The sequence below is a fragment of the Cavia porcellus genome, unplaced genomic scaffold (genome assembly GCF_034190915.1).
Source record: "Cavia porcellus strain 051 isolate PalLab524CR breed Dunkin Hartley unplaced genomic scaffold, mCavPor4.1 scaffold_12, whole genome shotgun sequence".
Classification (NCBI taxonomy): Eukaryota; Metazoa; Chordata; class Mammalia; order Rodentia; family Caviidae; genus Cavia; species Cavia porcellus.
The window spans coordinates 80,750,464-80,768,015 of NW_026947495.1; the positions used below are offsets into that span (position 1 = coordinate 80,750,464).

General features: G+C 45.1%; 1 protein-coding gene across 4 annotated transcripts in view; it reads right to left on the reverse strand.

Moving 5' to 3' along the window:
- Hecw2 (HECT, C2 and WW domain containing E3 ubiquitin protein ligase 2) overlaps positions 1–17,552 on the reverse strand; it is a 345,745-nt gene that overhangs the window by 224,545 nt on the left and 103,648 nt on the right. The window contains exon 1 of one of the 4 annotated variants that reach the window (XM_063259474.1): positions 2,548–2,673. The exons of the other annotated variants lie outside the window; for them this stretch is intronic. The gene's annotated coding sequence lies outside the window, so the exon portion shown is untranslated. Of the gene's footprint in view, positions 1–2,547; positions 2,674–17,552 lie in introns of those variants that run through there. 4 annotated transcript variants of the gene reach the window in all.

The following is a 17,552-nucleotide window of genomic DNA, read 5'->3' on the forward strand; positions in this document are numbered from 1 at the left end:
CATCACACAGAGATTCCTAAGTGGGAGTGTCACAAACACAGGACCTGGGGAGTTACCTAAGAACAACGAGATGAGATGTCAGAACTGACCCTGCTCCTCCACCTCCCACCTAGCTGGACTTCAGTAAACAGCTAGCATGGACAATGGCCCTCCCCGGAAGATGAGACACAGCCAAAACACAGCACCCGTGGGTAAACACAAAGGCTGGAAGAAGAAATAAAGAAGTGAGGATGGGCAAGAGGAAGCTGGAGGTGATAAGCAACAGAGAAATGAAACACAGGCAGCACAGAACAGCACTGGGAAACCAAAGAAAACTCTAGGACGAAAGCCATGAACCCAAACAACTATTAAAACCACAGTGCGATACAACTACACACTGTTAGAATGGCTAAAGTTTAAAAGACAGACAGTACTATGTGCTGGCAATGACACGGAGCAACTAGAGCTCTCATCCTTGTGGGTCAGAACATAACATGGTGCAAATTCTTTGCAAAACTTTTTCTTTTTAAATTAAACATCAGCATGCCATGCTAGTCACAAGTCTCCTATTTACTCAAGAGAATTGAAAATGGCGAATGGTGGCGCATACCTGAACCCCAAGGTACTCAGGAGGCTGGGGCAGAAGGATCACAAGTTCCAGGCCAGCCTGGGTGACTTAGTGAGACTCTGTCTCAAAATTTAAAAGGTGGGGAGGCTGTAAATATAATTCAGTGGTAGGGCACCCCTCAACTGAGAGAGAAAGGGAGCAGGGAGGAAAATGTCATCCGCAAATGTTCGCCAGCAGCTTTGTTTGCAGTGATTCAACCTTAGATTTACTGGAGTGTCCATTAGAGGTGACTGTCCCACCAGGCCTTTCTATGCCCTTTCATAGGTCTATACAGACATCTAGAAACAGGACTCTTACTTCCTCTATCATAAACCGAATCATGTTAAAGAAATGGCAAATAGTCATAATAAAATCTGTGATCATCCTCATAGAATAGCTACGTTGAGAATTTAAATCAGATTGAAAAATAGCCTGTCATACAGCAAATTTAGAAAAAAATGGGGAGAGGTCAAATAGAAAGGGGAAAACGGTTCATTGGAAACTACCAGGAAAATATAAACTGGTTCAAAAAGAAATAAAATTAGATCAGACCTTTGTATAGACTTGGGTTCTCTTTGTGCACCAATGTTTTTCCTTGGTGCAAATTTTATTTTATGATTCAGATGATAGTAACAGTTCTGGATGCATTGATAGTGTTTTCCAGATGGTCAGTTTGTGGTCATGATTTGACCAAGTCTCAGGTGAATCAAATCTTAAAACTTAACAAAATCACCCTTTCCCAGAAACCCAATGGAAGAAAAGTTATTTCTTCCTTTAAAGCCATTTATTTGCCAGGCACAGTGGAACAGCTGCAGACTCTGTACTCTAGGAAGCTGACACCAGTTCGAGCCCAGCCAAGGCAACTTAGCAACTCAGATCCCATCTCAAAAGAAAAACCACAAGAGAGCTGGGGAGGCAGGCAGCTCAGCACAAAGACCCAGCACCGACCTCTAAAAGTTATTTACTAATATAGCAGAAAATAATAGATTTATAAATCTCTGAAACAATTCCCAACCACCAACACCCATCTCTCCTCCCCTCTAAAAAAAAGTATTGAACAAAAGGACATGATCTTTCACTGTGCTTTAAAAGTCTGAGTAAGCCAAGTGTGGTGGCACATGCCTGGAATTCCAGCACTCACAAGGCTGAGGGTAAGTTTGAGACCAGCCTGGGCTACAAAGTGAGCTCAAGGCCAGCCTGAACTGCATAGCGAGACTCTATCTCAAAAAGACCAAAAAATAAGTCTGAGGGATACTGAACAAAAACCAGGTCACAGCAACTGCACTCTTTCATCTCAACAGAGATTAGAAAACAAACACAGAGACAGGTCTGAAGGCCACGCTGCCCGTGGAACGAGTGTGCCACTGGGCATGGAGGTTCCATGGTCAGCAGCAGCAGCAGCAGCAAGCTCCGGACCATGTGATGACCGTGCCGCCTGCCCCCCACCCCCACCCCCCGGCCACCGATGACAGCACACCATCCTGCGGGGGAAAAAGGGGCCCTTGCTGCTTTCTGGGGAGATCAGAAGGAAGAAAGGCCAGCGGCCTTACCCCAACAGCCATCTGTGCTCCTGACTTAATTCCAGCTCAGGTCACTGAGCCAGGCGAGGTCTCTGAAAACAGAAGGGGACACCCGCGTGGTAGGCACAGCAGGCTGGGGTGAGTCAGGCTGCACCACACACCGCCGCCCCGAGACAGAGACAGAAGAGAAGAAACTGGGACTGCACAGAGGATTTTAACAGACACGGAAAGCGCCAAACGGCGTGGCCTGGATTCCCATCGTGACCGTGAAGTGGCGCGATTGCTGGAAGGTGTTCACTTCTCATCACCTTCTTAAACTTGCTTTGTTTAGTCTGCTATTTCACATCATAAAATGAAACCGTTTCCTAGATAATTAACTCCCGAATCTCTTTGTTCTTTGAATTGTATTAGACAGAAATAGCTCCTCGCTCCGGTCCTCACCTGCAGATCTTCTCTTTCTTACTGATCCGACCAGGGGGTGGCCCGGCCAGCAGCCTCCCTCCCTGCCAGTCCCGAGGACCAAACCGGCTGGCGACATCCACGATCCTGGCTTCGTTTCGGCCCAGGAAATACAAATGCAACCGTTCTCAGAGCCTCCCACAAAGGACCTGAGAATAAGCTCCTTCCACGTCCTCCTCCTCCACCTACGCAGACGCAGGGCCTTTTATTCTGCTTTCAAATGCATGTCTAAGCTTTTCCGACGCTCTCTTCCAACACTTCTGAAGAAGGGTACCCTGGCATTACCACCCTAAGGGGACCATAATCAGCTCAACTGCTTCCAGTTTCATTCTGGCCCCGTCAGCCCAAAGCACCAGGATTCCTGCACCTGAGCAGGCATATGCTGCCACTCCAGCTGCCGCATCTCCCTCCCGTATGGGCCTCTGACACACCCAGAACGCCCATCTGGAAAAGCCCACATGTTACAGAGCAGGGGAAATGCGATGTAGGCCAGGGCCCCCAGGACTCCCGCAATTAGAATTATATGACCTGAGTCTACAGTGTTCTGGGTTTGTTCTATTTTCTAATCATAAAGACCCCACCGAAATAAGACAGTTCCTATTTCCTTTCAAGATATCAAATGACAGATCTTTGGTGACTAAGCTCAGACATTCAATCCTCCTGTCATTATAAAACAATCAATCAAGAGACAGAAAAAGGTCAAAGGAAAAGCCAAAGATTAATTCCCAGGATTCTGTAAACAAGCAGCAGAAAGTTAGCCTATAATTTCCTTATCAGCCATGCTAAGACCAGCAAGACTCAAGGAAGGTCAAAGGTTAGTGGCATGATAATTTTCATGCACATATTAGGAGAAAGGATGATAAAACTCCATATAGCATAGGACTGCATGTTTGTAAAATGTCTGTTCAAAGAAGAGGATGCACCCAACCTGGAGCAGGGTTCAAGGGCCCCCCAATGTTTTGTTTCTTATTAACAAACTAAAGAATTTGGCAATAATTTTTAAAGCAGATGGATTGGACTATTTTGGGAAATGCTAAGGGGCTGATTTGCTATTGCTTTTTAGAACCTCAAGTTATAAAAATAAGATTTTGGCTAATGTAGTCTTCTTCCAAATTCAGCGTGTTTATTGCAGGCAACAGACACTGCTCTAACTTTCTTATCTGAATTAATCTGTGAAGCAGGAGCTAGCGCTCATGGGAAATGGAAGGTCGAATGATTAAAATCAGGCTCAATTCAGTGTCCCCAGGCCTCCGACACAAGAATAAATTAAAAAATGGCCATGTGCTCAGGGTGACACGAGCCCACACCATGACTCTTTTAAGTTGTTCAGGAGCTGAAAAGTCACCACCGCTTTGCTACCTGTAACCCTACTCTAGCTGTAGACAACCTACCTTGTCTTTCCCTTTGTCTGTAATAACGATGAGGTAACGTCCCCTAGAAACGCCTGTTTGAATTAAATTCAGACAAACTCCTGTCTTCTCACTGTGCCAGGCAAATCCTTGGCCATCTCGTCAACCACAGGTCCAGGGAGCAGCAGGAAAGCCAAGCTGCCGGTTGCTCACTTTCTATTTCCTCAGCTTTGCTCACTCCATTGGATCCACAACAGAATTATCTACCCCCCACACCCCACTCTGTGGCTCTTTCCTTAATCAATATCTGCCTATTGCTATTTTACTGGCAGTCCAAATACTTAGCTACAAATCATCTTTCAGGCCCAACGCTAAAATCTATTAACAAGCTAACACAGTACCTTACTATAATATGTTTTTTAGAAACCTGAAGACTGGCGTAATGGCCAAGAACTCTCTTCACCATGCCGTGTACCAGGAGAAGTCAGTGAACAAGATGAAATGCCCCACATGCTCTGTCTGTGAGGTTGATCGCCAGGGAAATCAGACTCTCCAAATCGATTCATATTTGGTTTCTGAGGTTGGGATAATGGGCTGCAGCATGGGTGGTGTGCTGATGGCTCTTAGGAGCCATCTCCTTAAGCTTCAGAGACCTCAGACTTCCAGTTTGCAATGAGCTACAAGAAAGGATTCAGTTTGTGTTGCTTTCCTCCAAACAGCCCCATTGCCACAAAAAGATGGACAAATCCAGTCTCTTCCTGTCTTGTGAGAGTCCAAGGTTAACTAGCACGGGTTACCTTTTACATTAAGAAATTCCACTCCTAAGAAACAGTGAGAACTTGTCAGAGCAGAAAATGAAAGATTCTCAGCTCTCAGGGAAATTTTGAAAGGCTGCAGAGGGAGCGATATAAGAAACACAAGGTTGGGCAGATGTGTGCAGTCCCACTACAGCTGGACGGGGTGGACGCCAGGAACAAGGTCATTGGGAAACTGTCCAGAGAGTTCAGAGCGGAAAGAGTGGTAATTGATGGCTGTGGTTGTGGTCAGCTGGTAAGAGCGCAGGCTGTCGTCCTTGGGGGAGATTCTGAATGGACAGCAAAACAGGTGAAACAGTGAGGCGAGCTGGACACGGACTTCGTTTTAGGGCTGAGAGTCCTGCAAGGCTGGACAAGTAGAGGGAGCTACTGATGTTCTGTGGAAAGATGATAAAGAGGCATTTTAGGAAGTTTCTTTCAAATTTGCTTGACTCCTTGGTTTTCTGATCTTTGACTTCTTTCTGATCTCTGATAACCGGAAACCCTTCAATTTTCAGGCTCAGTGGACTGGCTTTGCTTGTACATTGTCACGTGGTGACTCCAGCCCCTGCTCCCATGAGCACCCCAAGTCTCCAAAGGCTCTTTTTAGGGTTCCCAAAAAAATGGTGCAGAAGCCTCGGTCTTCAGTAAGCTGGAATCTATTTTATCTTTTATTTTTAAAGAGGAAAAACAATTAAAACAATCACACAAAATTTTAAAACCAGATAGCAAGAGAGTAATGATGGTTAATATACTGTGTATCATTACCTTCAAAACAGTTGCTCAAGTTACAAGACAGGCATGAAAAACTGATCAAACACGATAGCACAAACCTTTCTTCTCAGTGAACTAACAGAAGTGAGTAGCATAACTATCTCATCTATTTTGTATATATATTTGTTTCCTTTTCTCTTCCTTCTTTAAATTATTTTAATTAAAATGAAGATGAGCTTTGTCTTTAACATTTAGGGAAAAAAAACTACCCTGTAAATTCGTTAAGCCAAACACTCACCAAGGATTCTGACTCTGAGAGCAGCACTTTGCTCGTGGAAACGCAGCCGCTGACTCTGTTGGATGGGTGGAGCCTGAGAATCTGCATTTTTGGCAAACTCTGGAGAAAGAGGAGCGCACTTGAAGCAGCTCTGCTCTAAGCTTTTCAGGTTTCTTTCAGTCTCGCTGGGCAGGGGATGGACCTGGGGCCTCCTGCAGGCCCAGCCTCACCCCACTTCTTCACTGGGTGCTGCTTCCAAAGTGACAGTGCCCTCAATATGTGATAACGCTAGGGTTGCAAAATCTACAACATGGGAATGGGGCTGGGGACTGGGGGAAGAAATGGACAGAAGCCATAAACACAGGAGCGGTGGAGGCTGAGCTCGTGGGTCAGAAGCGCCACACAGGGCCCGGGCTGGGGCGGGGGGGGTTCCCTCCACTCTTCAACCTCGTCAGCCATTCAGCCTTCAGATGGCAAAATGCATCTTAGGTCTGACTTACAGCATAGGATCCTCAGAGAAAAAATAAGAATTCTTTCTGAGGAGGAAGGGAAACAGACATGGGTGTCCATCGCATTCGATTCCATCCCTGCCGTATGTCTTAAACACTCACACCATCTTAAGACCTCAGCCTCAAGAGTCTGCAATCACATGCTCTTACTAAATAATAAACAGCAATTGATTGTGGCCCAAAGTTGTATTCTGGAATTGGAGAGCATAGAAAGAAACTATCAGAACTTATATATTTTTCCCCATAAAATCCTTGCACCTTCTAGGTTTTGTCTGGTACATATGCATGTGGTCAAAAAAACATGGTGAATGTTTAAATCTTTAACAACAAATGTATTACAGTAACAGGCATTGTCATTAATCTCCCCCAAAATACACCACGCACACACACACGTGCACACATATACACACACATTCGCACACTTCAAGCACAATTATTCCACGGTTTTTGAGATTTTCTGCAATAGTCCTGCGCTCCTCTTACAGGAGTGTCTTTAGCTGCACTGCTGTGGCTGCCCTGATGTCTCCAGATCTTTACCACGCACAGTCATCTTGATTTTCGGAGAAGCCAGAAGTCATAGGGTGTTTCACACACCCTCTTCTTTGCTGGATGGCACCAGGCAGCAGCATTCCTTTGTGACCACAGACCCTCATACAGACCCTCACAAAAGAGGATTCCAGAGCTATTTCAGAAGTAGCCAGAACACTGGGGTAAGGGCATTTGAAGCAAATTGGGTATTTTGAAGGGGACTAATTACAACATATTTTTACTGTAATAATTTTTAAATTTAAACCTTTACCATCTATTTTAATCACCCCTTGTATATCTACATGAATATATACATAGGTATACACGTATATTTATGGGGAGCAGTGCTGGGGATCAAACCCAGGGCCTCACACATGCTAGGCAAGTGCTCTACCACTGAGCTATACCCAACCCTGTAGCATAAAATACATAATAGGCACACGTGTGAATTAATTTACATAGTTCACACTTGCACGGTAGTATGCACATACCATTTACATGTGAAGTATCACTGGTCAGGATTCAAGACTGAAAACATTTAGAAAAATTGCACAAGATAACTATCAAGTGATCTAAGTAACCTACACTCCCAACCCTGAAGGTTAAAAATAGAGTTTTTTTAAGGAGAGCTGAACTTTTATAGAGAGAATGTATTAGTGAAAAATAGTTTGAAGCAGAGGACTAGAACTGCAGTCTAAAAACAGCCTGTCTCTGCCAACTCTCCACGACTAATTTTAACACACGGCTTCAAGACAAAGGTTTCTATAAATGCAGCGCAAGCAGCAACAGGTCTGACTTATTAGTGTTGAATGCCTTGTTTTTAAGAGAAAGGAAATAAATCATCTGGAAAACTCACGTGGAACAGGATACAGTCTAGGAAACTAAGTGCCACTCCTGAGCACAAGCACCAATTTAGCACTCTCCAACATTTCCAGCTATTGATACTCATTCTGGAACAAGCAGAACATATTTAGAAATTGGCACAGCGAGGGAAGATATGGGTGAGGGCGTGAGGTCTAGCCTAACACAGTGCAGCCAGAATTTCTCCAGAACCAACTCAGGATCCAGGAAAGAAAATTTGCTTCACAAATGAAAGTGAACTCTTCCAGTATAACAGACTATATAAAATGAAGCGGTATTATCTTACCACAAAGAATGATTCAAAGAAACTATTTTAAAATACAGTCTTTTGGGTTGGGGTGCAGCTCAGTGGCACAGCACATGCCTCGCATGTACAAGATCCTAGGTTCCATCCCCACCACTGCAAATACAGACAGACAGACAATACAGTTTTCACACTAGTGATCCTGGTTACTGCCAACTGCATTTGTAATAAAAAAAGGCATGGCTTTACTGAATGTTTAATAAAGTATTGTAAATACATCACTGGTGAAAACAAGTATTTAAGTATACTTTTTGGTGAAAAGGAGGTGACTACTTGAGGTACTACCATGAGCAAATAAAACATAAAAATTCACTACAGCCTGAAATAAAAAAGGCTTGGCTTTTGGAGGAGGTAGAAATAAAGGTAGGTGGATCTATTAAATCATAAATTAAGAGAAATTAATATATGAGAATAGTGCATATTTTACTTTGAAAATAATAACCTTTTCATAACCAAAAAGAAAGACTACCCAAGCCTTTCCTTCACACTCCTTTGGGTACCAGGCCAGAAAACCTCCCTCCAGGTCAGGGCAGCGCCAGAGTACCTGGACATCTCCTCTGTAACCTCTCGTGAGCTACACATCTGCACACAAGGCGCTATCTGCTGTGCTATGTCCGACAACGGAAACAGCTCCCCTCCTGTCTGGATTGGTGCTTACCTCCTAAGGTACAATACAGGATGTACCTATGTCCAGCAAGGCACAATACAGATGTAATCGGTCAGCCTGCGGTTGGTAACTTTGCAAGGAAAGCATTTGCTAGGATTTCTGATTCTTCCCTCAAGTACACGAAACTAAGCAGATTACTCTTTCTAGTATCCAGCCTCTTAAAGTAAAACCTTGTTGTTTCAAATACAGGCAGTGAAGAGGCTTCGGTGTGTGGCACACTCCCGCATCCCAGGGAGAGATCTGATCACAGATGGATGCTCTTTGGTGCTCGCGGTCCCCTGGGACTCCATCCCCAAGACCATCAGTGATAAAAGCCCTTTGTGTTTCCTGTGAGATGCTCTGGAGGTGCTGGACATCGGCGCCCTGTCCGCTTGGCCCTGGACCCTTAACAGGAGTCACTCCTTCCAGCCAGGGGCAAAGCAGAGGAGCTGGCCAGGTTAGACAGCTCCTAAGCCCACTCACCTTTCGCGGAGGGATTGTTTCAGCCTCAAATAAAGGAGAGGATGAGAGGGAGGAAAAGGAACAGCAAGATGGGGAGGAGGAGGAGAGGAAGGAGAGGGATGAATGAGAGGACAGGAGGGGGAAGGAAGGGGACACACATAACTGGGAAAGGACTGCAGTCACATTTCCAGCACAAAATCTCATTGGCCCGAATGGGTTCTTGTAGCGATCAGCCCATCTGTGAAGCCACCTGTCCGGTCCAAGGGGGAGGACTCCCCATGGGCACAGGCTGGGTCACAGGCCACCCCGACATCAGGGAAGGATGGTTCGCAAGGCCAGGAAGAGCGCTCAGCAGCCCACAACAGACCACAGGGCCTCGTGGTTCTGCCCTGTCTTCATCGGCCTCTTTGTGGGTTTCCTGGACACAGGGAAAGCCCATTCAGGATACTGAATGACCACAGCATCAAATGGCTTGGGTTCTAATTCTGACTTCATCGCTTCAGCAAGTTGCGTAATTCTGTGTCGTAGTTTCCTCGTCAAAAAGAAAGTCAGGTGACAACAGCCCATCTAAATTCAGCCGTTGGGATGAAAACTGCTACCTACAGCGCCTGGCCCAAAGCCATCTCCGAGGTGCTGATGTCTCATGAGTGGTCAGGAGTTCAGGTGCACACCTCCATTCCATGCCACTGAAGTGCTCAGATGCAAATTATAAAAGGACACAACCTAAGAACACACAGCACAGGGCGTGCACAATCGGAGACTGCTCAGGTCACATTTTCCGGTCACCATCTCACCAATCAGCACACGAAAGAGCCTGTTGCAGACCAGGGATGTAGCTAAGCAGCACAAGCCCCTGCCTCACAAGTATAAGGTCATGAGTTCAATCCCTGGCACCAGAAAAATTAAAAAAAGCCTGTTGTGCTGCCTCCCTTACCAACCAGGGGGTTAGTTCAGTTCTTTTCACAAAGCCATCAGGAAAACATCAGTTAACAAATATCAGGTACATGTTATTGTAATCCACAAAACAAAACTCCTAAAGATCTAAAATCAAAGTAGTTCACCTGCATTTGATCCAAAGACTCACTCACTTCATACCATGTCTATTATCTAGTTACTGATCAGCAAATAAGGAGCAAAGCCTGAAATTAGGGGTACACAGGACAGCAGAAGTATAACTGAAAAAGCTTGTGTTCCACCCCACCCCCGAAAAGCGGGGGTGGAGTAGGGGGATGTCTAGATAAAGTGTCTCCATCTCACAAACACAAAAGCATCAATGAAAAATTGCAAGGGAAAAATTAGCCACATTTAAGATACAGAAGTTACAATAAATATTTCTCTAGCAGTTGCCTAATAATTTTGTTCATCAAATCTCTGCCATTAAAAAAATCAAACCCAATCTAAATTAATCAAAGCTAGAAATTAATGGACCATTTGTATGAAATAAGAAATAAGGGAATTTTTATTGTTTTGAAATGAAGAAAAGTTTTTCCAGGTAGTTCTCAGATTTCAAACAAGAGCTCTACATGGGAAGTACATTTACCCTCAAAATCCCTTCAAATGGTATAGGGATTTCATTTTTAATAGTGCCGTAATTCAATATAAAATCTATACTAATTGATTTCCCTTTGGTTTTTTCCAAATGCTCGCTGGACACTATGAATGAATGAACGCTTCACCCATCTTTAAATAAAATCTGAAGAAAACACAGCAGACCGCCCGGCGGGAGGGGCATCCCGACCTGCAGAAGCCAAACCATGAAGCATAACAAGTCCCAGTGAGACCGCAGGCCCAGTGGCACAGAAATAAAAGGAAATTAAGAGAAGAAACAGGAGTAGCCCATGGCCGGGAGTGAGGTCAGGCAGACGGAAACCTGACCCAGGCTCCCATTCCGCCACGTAGACCCTTGTCAGCCAGCTCTCAGCTGAGCTCAGCTAAGGCTGCTGCCTGGAGCTTCCGGCCAGCCCTGCTGCTCAGTATCCTGCAAAGCAGGTACAGTACCGCCCAGGAGCCTGGCAGCACTGCTGGGTACCTGGTTCTTTAAAAAAGTTTTGGTGATTCTGTTGCTTACACCTACAACCTAAGTAAATGAAAATGATCCATCAAGAATGAATTATTATCACTGTTTGCTTTAACTTGACTCTCCAAGGTTATTCTTTCTGTTGTCACCATAAACATTTCCATACAGATTAGCATCAGAAAAAAACAAAAGCCAAAGAGCCAGAGGAAACAGAAGTAGCAACTGAGGACAGGGCAGCTGCAGACACTGGGCAGCCGCCCTCACATCTGCTCCCCCCACCCCCAGGAGAAAATCTGCACAGCTTCCCAATCCCACACTGAAGCTCATCTGCAGCACCTGGATGGCCAGCAAGGCCAGGGTCAGGCAAAGACAACCGGGGTGCACATCTTCCAAAGCACTGAGGGCGCTGGACGCCACCTCAGGAGCCGGATCCAGCAGCGCCTGTCTTGCAATGTCAAGGCCAAAGCCAGGATCCTGCTAGGGCTCCGGCTGCAGTGCAGCAGAGCAGCCTCTCCCGCCCAGGGGTCAGAGCCCTCCTCCTCCCCAGGGTGGCTGAGAGCCAGTGGGACTGACCTTGAGGGAACCGGAGCCAGCAAGCGAAGCCCAGGCTCTCCCATCACTTCGGCTCTCAGCCGAATGCCGCCCCTTCCTCCTGAGAGTTTCCCCAAAGCACTGACAGCCCTTGGCATAACACTCAGCACCTCGCTAAAGGCTCAGACAAAACAGAGGAAGGTTCTACGCCTGTCCTGAAGGCTGTGGGCTTGCCATCCGTGCGCCACAGTCCCGCGCTGAGGGCAGCAAGGGTTCTCCGTCTCCTGCACCCCTGCAGGACCTCCCGTGCCAGCACTGCAGGGCTATGTCCTCTTAGGTCATGCAGCCCTTCCCCATCACAACCAGAACTGCCCTCCGCATTTCCCGGGCTGCCTCCTACTGCATCTGGGGGTACTGAACACGGCTGAGTCTCCATCCAGCGTCCAGACAGGCACGTTACGTGTTGTTACACAGTCCTCAGGGTTTCCCAGGACCACCTCAGGGCTCCTGTCCTCCCCCTCCACCGGCAAGCCCTCCAGGCATCCCTATTTCTATGAACTGAAGCCTGGCTCTTCCTCCCAGCCTGGCATTTTCTTTTCCATCTTGCCCGGCCTTTCCCTCCTTGGCATCCCTTGGCCTGAAGAACTCTGCCCACAGTCTCGGTCTCTCTGCTTCGGCTCACCTGAAACTACTCCCGATCTGTCCTAACTGGAGTTCTACTTTGCATCAGCCATGTCTGGAAATATTCCAAGAGCCCCCCACTGCCTCCTCAAGTAAACACCCTGACCTAGCGAGCATTTGAGATCTTTTGTACCGTGACCCCAAATGTCCTTCCCACCATACCTACCATCACTCCTCCAAAAATAAATGTTCTCCAACCTCTGCATTCTTCTTCCCCAGCTGTGTCCCCATCTCAGCACATGCCTCCTCCGCCCCTCCCCACCCAACCTTTCCAGTCCAGTCATCAGCCTCGGGGTCCCTCTGACACAGTTCCTCCAGCTTCCCCAATGTAAGATTTCTCTCGCCTTTCTCCTGCCATCCCCCATTGGAGTACTAAAATACCTTCCTATCTTTATATACTTATGCTTGTACTCATCCACTGTAAGGAAAAATGCTGGGGTTTGTCACCATGGGGGCAGCCCTGATTTCCATTTGGGAGCCCACCCCCTGCCCACCTCCCAATTTCTCAGTCCCCAAAGCCTCCAGGTAGTTCCAGGACCCAGCCTCGGGCAGTGAGCACATTCCCTGGCCCAGCCCCAGGGATGCATTCGGGATGTGCACACAGCATAAGCTGAGACACAGGGTTCTGTCCACCTCGGACACATTTCAGCCCCTGCCTCCTCTCCAGGGGCTGGGAGAGTCCTGATTGCAGAGGGAGGAGAGCTGGATGCGACCCAGGGTGGGGAGACGGAGGCCTGCATGCTGCCACACAAAACCAACTCCAATCCCTGGGGTTCCCATCATGGAAGCAAAAAACACACTCATCTTCGCGAGTTTGAGGGATTGCATAGCCACACAGCACCACCTTTGTGTGACACCCTTTCCTGTCTTCTGCTGGGCACCTGAGCATCACGAATGACCTCCAATCTGCAGTTCCACTATGAGCGCACGCACACACACACACACACACACACGTGCACTGTACACAGTTGCACTCAACAAATATTTCTGATATGAATTTGAGAGCAGACCTTTGGGAGGAAACACAGGATTTCAATTTCAGTCCTCTGCAGCCTCTCTAGGCACCGATTCATGGTCAGCAGACGCCATTCATGACCGGACTCTGTGAAACATTCTGTGCTTTCCAGATCACTTACGGGCTTGTGGTACGTGGAAAAGCAGGTGTTTGGCAGAAAATGTCTGAAAGATCTTGAAGACCACAAACTTGTTTCTCATTCTAAAATGAGGCGGAGTAGCCTAACCCCCATTTGGCTTCCACAGCCCTTTCAAGTGCACATTAATTTTGTCCTGTTTGGAAGCCTTGGCCTTATCAGGTGCCACCAAGGAGGTGCAGTTATGTTGGTTAAGTGAGCTTCACTGCTGCTCGCTGTGCCAGCAAGGTGAGCGCTCTGAGGAGTGAGCACAGATGTGCACACGTGGCCACGGTGCACTGCCCGGGACCCACACCCAGCAGCAATCATCCTGGACCATCTCTGAGGAGCGCCACAGGGTGCTGTGCACCCTGGGACTAACAGACCAGGCCTCTGGTCCTCAGGCAGGGTAGCACCCCACCACACAGGGCATAGTCTCAAGGGTGGACTTTCGTAAAGCAAGCACAGAGGTACAGACACCAAAATGCCGGCTTGTTAATTACCATTTTTAAAAACTATAGTAGGACTTAGAAAACCAGAGTCAAACCTGATCACTACCTCGACTTTCTTTCTCATACCTCGACTACATGGAAGAGTGCACACAAAATCAAAGAAAAACAGATTCAGAGTCACTTAAAAATGCCCCCCAGCTGACATGGCCAAGATGCCAACTTTGTCCCTGAGAAAATCCAGACAGACTGACCACCATTCCCTCCTTGGGGAGCAAGCAGCTGCACAGCAACAAATCCCCTTTCCCCATGCTTCTAGCTGCTTTCCAGGGTGGGCTACATACTTGGCAGGGCTCAATGCAAAATTAAAATGTGAGATTCCTTGCTCAAAAAGAGGGAGAAGTGACACTAAAAGTACCAAAACACAGTAAAGGACTCTTCGACTCACTGGTACTTTATTTTTTGTTTTGCCTTAATGTCACTGATTTCTGCTCTGATCTTTATTTCCTTCCTTGCACTAGCTTTGGGCTTCGGTTGTTCTTTGACCGTGAGGTGCACTGTTACCTTAAGTACTTGGGTTCAGTCTGTTTTTGTGATATGGGCATTCATGGCTACAAATTTCCCTCTCAGGACTGCTTTTATTGTGTCCCATAAGTTCTGGTGTGTTATAATGGCATTACTGCTTAGTTCTAGAAACTGTCATATTTTTTCCTGATTTCTTCTACAATCTATTATTTATTTAAGGGTGTACTGTTCAGTCTCCATGTATTTGCGTAATTTGCTTTCTTCTGTTGTGCCTTTCTTGATTTATGGTGCTATGATCTAATAATGTGCATAATATTCAGTTTTTTTACATTTACTTAGGCTTGCTTTATTGGCTAGTATGTGGTCTGTTTTGGAGAAAGTTTTATGTGATGCTGAGAAGAATGTGTATTCTGTTTTTGGGTGGACTGCTCTGCAGTTATCTATTAAGTCCATTTGTTCAAAGTTTTGGATCAACTCTAATATTTCTTTATTGATCTAGCTGATCTTGTGACAGTAAGGTATTTATGTTTTCTACTATGTTGATGTTAAAAGGTATTTTTATATCTAGTAATGTTTGTTTTAGGAAGTTGGGTGTGCCAATGTTTGGTGCATATATGTTTATAATTGTTGTCTCTTCTGTTGATTTTTTTCTTAACAAACATGTAGTGATCTTCTTAGCTTCTTCTGATCAGTTTTCGAGTGAACTCACTTTGTCAGAAATTAGGACACCTACTCCTGTATTTTCCAGTTTCCCTTTGCATGGAATACTGAGTTCCATACTTTGATTCTTAATCTATATGTTTCTTTTTGAATTAAATAGTTTCTTGTATGCTGAACATCACTGGCTTTTGTTCCATGATCCGTCTTGCTAATCTGTGCCTTTAACTGGGGAACTGAGAACACTCATACTGGGAGCTTTACTGAGAAGTACTGACTTATTCCTGTCCCTGCACTGTTTTCCTGCTGCTGATTTCCTCCCTCAGCCCTTCTACTTAACTGCTCACCCTGCCTGGTACTCATTCTACAAAAATTTTTTGCATTGTTCACTTAATCGTGTCTTTTTAGGATATCCTTGAGAATTATTTTAGAATGTGACTCTAGAATGCAATTTATGGTGGTCATGAATTTCTTGGCATGATATTTAGTATAGAAATACTTTATTTCCACATTAATTATGAAAGAAAATTTTGCACAACTTGTAAGTCTAGGATGGAAGCTGTTTTTGTTTGGGGCTTGAAACACTTCACTCCATGCTTTCTTAGCTTTAATGATGATGTCACGAAATCTAAGTGACTCATTCCATTCTTTAACAGCTTTTAAGATTCTGTCCCTGTGTTGGACTTCCAATATTTTGACCATAATATGGAAAGGTTCTCTTTTGATCATGGCTATTTGGGCTTTGATATGCCTCACTTATCTAAATGTCTAGTTATTTCCCAATATTTCAGAAGTTTTTGTTATTATTTCTTATAAGCAAGATTTTATGCCCTTCATTCTGTCTCATGATTTTTCCCTTACTCCAATTGACCTTAGATGAATTTTTATCATATAGTAGTGGGTAAGTCTGTTTTTCATGTTCTGTTGTTGTTTGTAAGATATCTGTGAGTAATCAGTCTTTGAAAGCAACCCTTTCTTCTAATTGTTATTCTGTCCTCATATTGAGCACTTCTGCTTCCCATAGTTTCAATATAATTTTAACCTCCTAGATTTTTCTTTGGAACGTTTTCATGGACTCTAGTTCTTTGCTAACTGGCCATTCATGTTTTGTATCATTTTGGTTAGCTCAGTTAGCCTTTTATTGGTGTTTTAGCTTTTTATTGGTGTCTCTTGTAAGCTCCCTGTTTTCTTTATTATCTCCATTATCTGACTGGTTATATTTTCTATAAGCCCACTGAGTACCTCATTGATCTGTTTTGTAATCTCATCTGTTACTCTTTCAAATAATTTGACCATGTAGCTTTTGCTTTTCTCCTCCTCAGAGCACCATGTATTGGCTTTGAGTTGGGAGTCTGGGAGGCATTCTGTTGCTTTGTCTTCTCAAGTTTCTAGTGAAATAGTGACAGATTTAAGGTGAGCAGAGGGGGAAATCTCAGCCCTGTCAGGTTTCATCTGCTGTGTGGAAGGAGTCTCCTCAGAGTTGTTGACGTTCACAAAGACAGTGGGCTTCACCACTGTTGCTCCCAGAATCTCTCAGCTGTGGACACTTATCTTGCTTCTGGGGAGTCCAGTTCCCCACCCAGCAAGTTGCAAAAGCCAGAGGGTCCAAATTGTTTCGTTTTTCTTTATGTTGAGGGCCATCCTTCCAACTTTCTGTAGCTCCTAATTTTTCCTGTCAGTTCCTTCCCAATTCCCAGCAATCTGCTTCACACTTTTTTTCTTTGACAAGTTGTTATTTTCCAGAGTCTGGCTTCCAGATCCCAGGCTTAATTTTGCTACCGGCTACCACACCATCATTTTCTTTCTCAATTTTTGCTCTTGATTTTCAAGGTAAAGCTTGCTAAAAGCTCCTAACATGGGAACAGTTTCTGGAAATAAAAAAATAAAATAAAAGCTCCTAATAGTACCCATGCCCCCACCCTCAACATTAGATTGCTTGAAACTTCTTTTGCTATATTAATTAGTCTGCTCCTCTTAATTTTCTTCCATAAAGTCTTGGAATAGGAGAAGACTATAGACAAACTTTCTACCAGGGCAAAGCACACATGGCCTGGAGCCCAGCTGCGAGTGGAGATCTTGTTCCACACTGAAACCTCTTGAGTCTAGTTTTTACCATCTGACTTTCTATCAGTATCCTCATCTAAGAGCTGACCAGATCCTATCAAATTTAGCTTATGGCATTATAGGACTGCTTCTCCAGCCAACATCTCAAAGCCTTTCCAAACTCCCTGAACCACTCCAAAATCTGCTGAACCACATCGTCAGGTATAATCATAGCAATGATCCCACTTCTGGTACTGAACTCTATCTTAGTTACCTTCTCATTGCTAAGACATAGTACACACCAGCCACAACGGTAAGGAATAAAGGTTTATTTAGGCCCACAGCTTTAAAGGTTTCATTCAATAATCCACTGGCTTCAAGTTATGTCATCATGACAGAGAAGTATACTATGGGGAGAAAATGCTCACGGCATAGTGGCAGAACCCAGAAAGAGATGAAAGGATGAAAGACAGAAATTAAAACCTCCAGACATGACCCCAGTGACTGACT